This window comes from Ahaetulla prasina, chromosome 1, assembly GCF_028640845.1.
Source record: "Ahaetulla prasina isolate Xishuangbanna chromosome 1, ASM2864084v1, whole genome shotgun sequence".
NCBI lineage: Eukaryota > Metazoa > Chordata > Lepidosauria > Squamata > Colubridae > Ahaetulla > Ahaetulla prasina.
In genome coordinates, this window is record NC_080539.1 from 106,237,961 (window position 1) to 106,244,755 (window position 6,795).

The window sequence follows — 6,795 nt, forward strand, 5'->3', positions numbered from 1 at the left end:
ACAACTGTTACTAACTTAACAATTGTGGTAATTCACTTAACAAAAAAGATGGCAAAAGGGTCATAAAATGGAGCAAAACTGATTTAATAACTGTCTTCCTTGGCCGCGGAAATTTTGGGCTCAATTGTGGTCATAATTTGAGGACTACTTGTAAAATGGACACACCAAAAAAGCATCAAATTACACTAGTCAATTAGGTCTACAGATATAAAGAAGTTTCAGACCAGTGGGGAGGTTTCAAAATTTTTTACTACCAGTTCTGTGGGTGTGGCTTGGTGGGCATGGCAGGGGAAGGATACTGTAAAATCTCCATCCCCACCTCACTCCTGGGGAAGGTTACTGCAAAATCCCCATTTCCTCCCGATCAGCTGGGACTCAGGAGGCAAAGAATAGATGGGGGCGGGGCCAGTCAGAATTTTTACTACCTGTTCTCCGAACTACTCAAAATTTCCGCTACCGGTTCTCCAGAACTGGTCAGAACCTCCTGAAACCCACCTCTGTTTCAGATCCAAATTAAGGCTGTTTTATTTATGCTTCACTTTTAACTCAGAAGCAGAAAAGAAAGTTGTGCTTGGTTTAGACATTTTAAATAAATACTTGTTTAATGTCTGATTAAACAGGCTTCTACAGAAATGTGGGAAAATATTTATTAAACATTTGGGGGAAAACAATCTGGTACGCATTTAGAGAAGAAACTTCTTATAAGGTCCATGATAACACATGAGGCACACTAGACGTATCTGCAGTGCAGCTTATGAGCCCCTCAGGATGACAAACGGCTCAGGCCAGCAATGTCCATATACGGCTACACACTTCCTATGAGCTGACAGCCATGTAAGAGCATTGCGTACAGTATTTGGATCAGGTTCACATTCTTCGGGCGTGTTCCTCTAGGAGCCAGCATTTGATTTCCGCTTTGAGGGCTGGCTCAGACCTCCAGTGGCTCTCATAAGAAAATAGCCATGACTGAAGGTTGAAAGTGTGCAAAATTCTTTCTTTAAGTACACAAACACTCCGAGTCTAGCCACTTTCCTGCAGCCCTGCCAGGGTTGGGTGTTGTTTTTTTTCCCCTTTCCCGTATGTCTGCTACTTGATCAAGCGACTTCTTTAGGGAAGAAGGTATGAGTTCAAAAAAGGAGAAGGATAAACATAAAAGAAAGAATGCCACAGATCCACACCTGTGGTTTTTTTTTTTTTTAAAAAGGCTTACCACTAGTTGAAACTAATGTCGGCACACACATTCCACATATAGCTGTATAAATAAAACTCTGTTGCTGTTGTAGTGAATTCCTAATTGGATCAGAAAAAAATATACTGTCTGAAAAAGAGCTGCTGTGCAAACACCTGCACGAAAGTCAAGGGGTCCACATGAACAATCAGCTATTCACAACAGCCTGTCGTTCTTAAAATGATCGGATACTTTTTGTTCATAAGTCCTGGCAAAGAAATGCTAGTGACAATAATTACCACACATTTAATTTTAGCATGACCACATCAGCACAACATGGATTTGATGAGTCATTCCTCAAGGGTGTACAGAGCAACAAAATTTCAATCCACAGGATTAAAATACTAGACACGTTGTGCAATTCATGAAACACGAAGAGAATTAAGTCCAAAATTGTTCTCAAAACCAAACCGAAGTTGGCTTTCTTTCTGAAGAGTAAGTAGATATCCTTAGATAGAGAACACATCGTCAGATCACTTGAGCGAGATAAGCCAGCTAGCAACTTGACTCATTGATCTGCAACACTGTGGACCATGAATGATGCAGCAAAATGTGGGTATGTGATAGTACCAGCTAGTATTCTGTGTCACTCCAGATAGACAGCTGGGCATATGAACTGTTCCACGGAACACAGATTTGTCAAAAGGAGGAAAATTTGCTGTATATAAAAACATCTTTCTGTCCACTTCTTATATGGAAGTGGAAGTTGGCTTAGTCAGGAAAAACGTAAAAGTATATTGATTGTAGTGGGAATTTATCACACACTTGGGTGTGTGTGTGTGTGATAAAACAAGAACAGACAAAATGAATGTAAACTGAAGACAAAAGAAAATGATCAATATGAATGAGATACTTTGACCATTCAGAGAGAAAGAATGAGACTCAAACTGAAAAACAAATATATACAAAGCAGAGAATCATAGAGTTGGAAGGGACCTTGGAGGACTTCTAGCTTGCTCAAGCAGGAGACCCTATACCAAATGCATGCCCAGTTTCTTCTTAAATTCCTCCAGTAATGAAACAACTTGATTAATTGTTTTCATTGTCAGGAAATTTCTTCTTAATTTTAGGTTGGATCCCTCTTTGAAAAGCTTCCATCTGTTACTTCTTGATCTGCCCTCAGGTACTTTGGAGAATAGGTTGACCCCCTCTTCTCTGTGACAGCCCTTCAAATATTGAAAGACTATTATCATATCATCCCTAGTCCTTTCTGTGTGGGACTAGATATATGAAGAAAGAATGAATGAGTGGAGACAAATGGAAGATTAAGAGAATTAAAAAGATTGGGTTTTGTTAATGTCAGGAAGGAAGAGAGGAGAAGTTTAACGAACAGAGAGCACTGGTGCTGAAGAAGACTCCTGCGAGTCCCTTGGACTGCAAGGTGATCAAACTGGTCAGTCCTAGAGGAGATCAACCCTGACTGCTCTTTAGAACACCAGATCCTAAAGATGAAACTCCTATACTTTGGCCACCTAATGAGAAGGAAGGACTCACTGGAGAAGAGCCTAAGACTGGGAAAGATTGAGGGCAAAAGAAGAATGGGATGACAGAGAACAAGGTGGCTGGATGGAGTCACTGAAGCAGTAGGCATGAGTTTAAATGGACTCCAGAGGATGGTAGAGGACAGGAAGGCCTGGAGGAACGTTGTCCATGGGGTCGCGATGGGTCAGACACGACTTCGCAACTAACAACACTGTATACTTCCAGTGAAATCAAGAATAAGATCCATAAATAAGATATGTAAATCTTTCTGTGTTGTAGTCCTTTGACTGATTATAGGACTTTAAGTTTAAAAATACTTGAGAAGTAATATTTTGGAGTTCATTTTTGTAGGGAAAGGAGGCTTTTGAAAGTTCTGTATATCCTGTGTGTTAAATGTAAATGATAAATTCACTGGATTTTAAAAAGTGTCATATTTGTGAGCAGAACATCACATGAATAAAAGGTCTAGTGGTTAGCATTCATAAGCTAGGCTTCTCAGTTAATTATAAGTATAGTTGTTGTGGGTTTTGTGGTTTAGTGTTTGCAAACCCAGTCCATTCAATTAATTTATAAAACTGGATAAACCCAACATGTTCTAATTTAGATGTTTGTTTTTCCCTTTCTCTTTGTCTCTTTCTTCTTTTTCTTTGTGTAAAAAGGCAATATAACATAATTCAACAAAAATTTCTCCCCTTCCTCTTCTCTTTCTTTTTTTTTTTATTCAAAAAATTTTACAGAAAATTTTTTTCCCCTTTCCCCCCCTCCCCTCCCCCCTCCTTTCACAACCCCCCTCCCCCCCCCCCGACTTCCCGGAACGAGCACAAGGTATAGTTAAAAATAAAACAAACATATGCTAAAAAAATTTTGTCCCAACTTAATTATATCCCTACAATCATCAATTCCTAACCTCCCCCGAAAACAATCAAAAATAATACATCATAATCATTCAAAGGCAGTCTGATAACTCTTAGTCTGATATCTACATTGAATATAGTCAATCCATTTTTTCCATTCCTTTAAGTATCTTTCTTGCGTATTGTCTTTCAAAAAGGCTGATATCTTCGCCATCTCAGCCAAATTGGCAACTTTCAATATCCATTCTTCTATTGTAGGTACTTCTTTTTTCTTCTAGTACTGTCCTATTAGTAATCTTGCTGCTGCTATTAGATTTAAAATCAATTTAGTCTCAATTACTGTACAGTCCGTAATAATTCCCAACAGAAAAAATTGCGGCAGGAACTTTATCTTCTTTTTCAAAACATTTTGTAAAATCCACCAAATTTTTATCCAAAAGGCCTTTATATCCTTACAACTCCACCAAATATGAAAATATGTAGCGTCATCACAATTACATCTCCAACATTTTGGTTGCATATCTGGATACATACACGATAATTTCTTAGGATCTAAATGCCATCTATAAAACATTTTATAAAAATTTTCCCTCAAATTCTGTGCCTGCATGAATTTAACATTTCTAACCCAAATTTTTTCCCAAGTTTCCAATAATATTGGCTCCTGAAAATTTTATGCCCACTTTATCATACAGTCCTTTACCAAGTCTCTTTCAGAATCTATTTCAAGTAACACATTATACAATCTCTTTATATGCTCCTGAGACTGATTTCTAATTTGCTTTACCAAATTTCCCTCGTTCTGCTCTATACCAATTTTCTGATCTTCCTTCCATCTAGCACGTAGTTGCTCATATTGAAACCAAGTATAATTTTTCCCTTCTTCTTTTAGTACATGCAAAGATTTTAATTGCAAATTACCTCTTTCAGTATACAAAAGATCTTTACATGTAATCATTTCCTGATTCTGTTCTATGTTTATATTCTCTATTGTATGTCTAGGACTTGCCCACATAGGAACCTTATAATTTAGTTTATAAGAGTATTTTTTCCAAACACGCAGAACACGTGATTTTTAAAGGCCTTATCCACTTTTTTGTCATAAATTAAATATGCATGCCATCCATATAGCAAGTCATAACCTTCTATATTCAAAATTCTTTCCTCCGTTAAATTAAACCAATCACTTATTGCAGAGAGAGCAGCTACTTCATAGTATAATTTAAAATTGGGCATTTTTAAACCTCCCCTTTCCCGAGAATCTTGAATTATTTTCATTTTAACCCTAGCTTTTTTACCTCCCTTCCTCTTCTCTTTCAAAAATGTTGGATTGTTGGTTGCATTCAAATGATCAGCGCAGCCTCAGGATGTTGAATACTCAGGACATATGCTCAAATTTGACTTATTTTATGATAACTAAGAATAAAGAGCTGTATTTGTCATGTTCATGTTTAATCTGATTTTAAATGAAAGACGTCCCAGGAATCATGTAGGGAAACTTGAACTGGGGGTTGTCTAGCAAAATGGGCCAATTCACATGTAATACTATCTTGTATCCAGATGAAAGTCCCACAAAGTTCATTAAAGCATTATACAGCAAAGGGCAACTTCACAGCCTCTAGAACACAGCTGTCAAACTTGCGTCCCATGGGCTGGATGTATCACTCGCTGGCCATGCACACACCAGTTTAGTGAAGGGGAAAGAGTCACGATATGTCACGTAACGCCGCCGTGACAATGTGAGTTTGATACCCCCGCTCTAGGATTTTTGATCCCAACAATCCTTTGCCATTTTGCACAATAGCTGGACCTGATGAGAAATGGACCAATATATTGGGAGGGTAGGAGGTTATCTATCACCAGTGTACAGTATTTAATCCAACATTTCAGTTATCTAACTCAGGAGTGTCCAAACTTGGCAACTTTAAGATTTGTCGACTTCAACTCCCAGAATTCCTCAGCCAGCATGAATATAAAAATATAGCAGCAATTTATCAGCGGTTAATGATTTCTTCCATCTGCTTCAAGGCAAGCAGTCAAACAATTAAAATTACTTCATCATTTGTCAATGCTCATTTTGTCTTCCCTTCCAGGTTTGGCTCATGGTCACAGGCATTTTAAATTGCATTGCTTTCAGTGTCCTCAATTCAGCCCTTTCTGATTCGATGACGTGTATAATGCAAACTATCCTTCCCTCTGCAACTATTTTCTACCATATTTGGGGGTTTTAAAGCATCATTCTATTTACCTGGTTGCTTTTTCATTTTCGTAAGCATGTTGTACATAGTTTGGTGTGTCCATTATTGACTCAGAAGTGGGTAAATGAAGCCTTTTCTTGCAGGCATCCAAGTAAATAGAGGTTTTGGAAAGACTCATGAATTTAGAAATGTGTATTACCTACCATAGCTGCTTTTTATTGGATTTTTACAAAAGAGGACTTTTTCCATTAAGAAGAGCTCATAGGGGGAAAAAAATCATTGTGGTGTCAGAAAGAAGCTATGGTCGTATTATGTTTCAATAAAAAAAGAGGTGGCTAGGTGGCAAGTTTAATTCATTGCAAACTTCTCCTAGGAAGGCCACTTTGAATGGAAATAATGGCAAACAGCACTGATATTACAGGGTATAAAGGGTACTGAATAGTAACCCTATATTCTGTACCTCAAAATTCTCTATTGAGCCACGTAATAAATACAGGTAGGCCTCAGCTTACGACCACAAGTGAAGCCCAACATTTTTGTTGCTAAGAGAGGACAGTTGTTAAGTGAGTTTGCCCCATTTTACATTCTTAAGTGAATCACTTTTTTTTTAAATTTGAATTTATATCCCGCCCTTCTCCGAAGACTCAGGGCGGCTTACATTGTGTAAAGCAATAGTCTCATTCTATTTGTGTATTTATATACAAAGTCAACTCATTGCCCCCCCAACAATCTGGGTCCTCATTTTACCTACCTTATAAAGGATGGAAGGCTGAGTCAACCTTGGGCCTGGTGGGACTCGAGCCTGCAGTAATTGTAACTGCAGGCAGCTGTGTTTTAATAACAGGCATTAGCCTGGTGAGCCACTTCCCAGCCCCTTTTATTTAGTGTTATTCAATTAGTAACACAGTTGTTAAGTGAATCTGGCTTCCCCCATTGACTTTGTTTGTCAGCGTGCAAAAAGTGATCACATGACCCTGGGCCACTGCATCCATCATAAATATATGACAGTTGCCAAGCATCTAAATTTTGATCA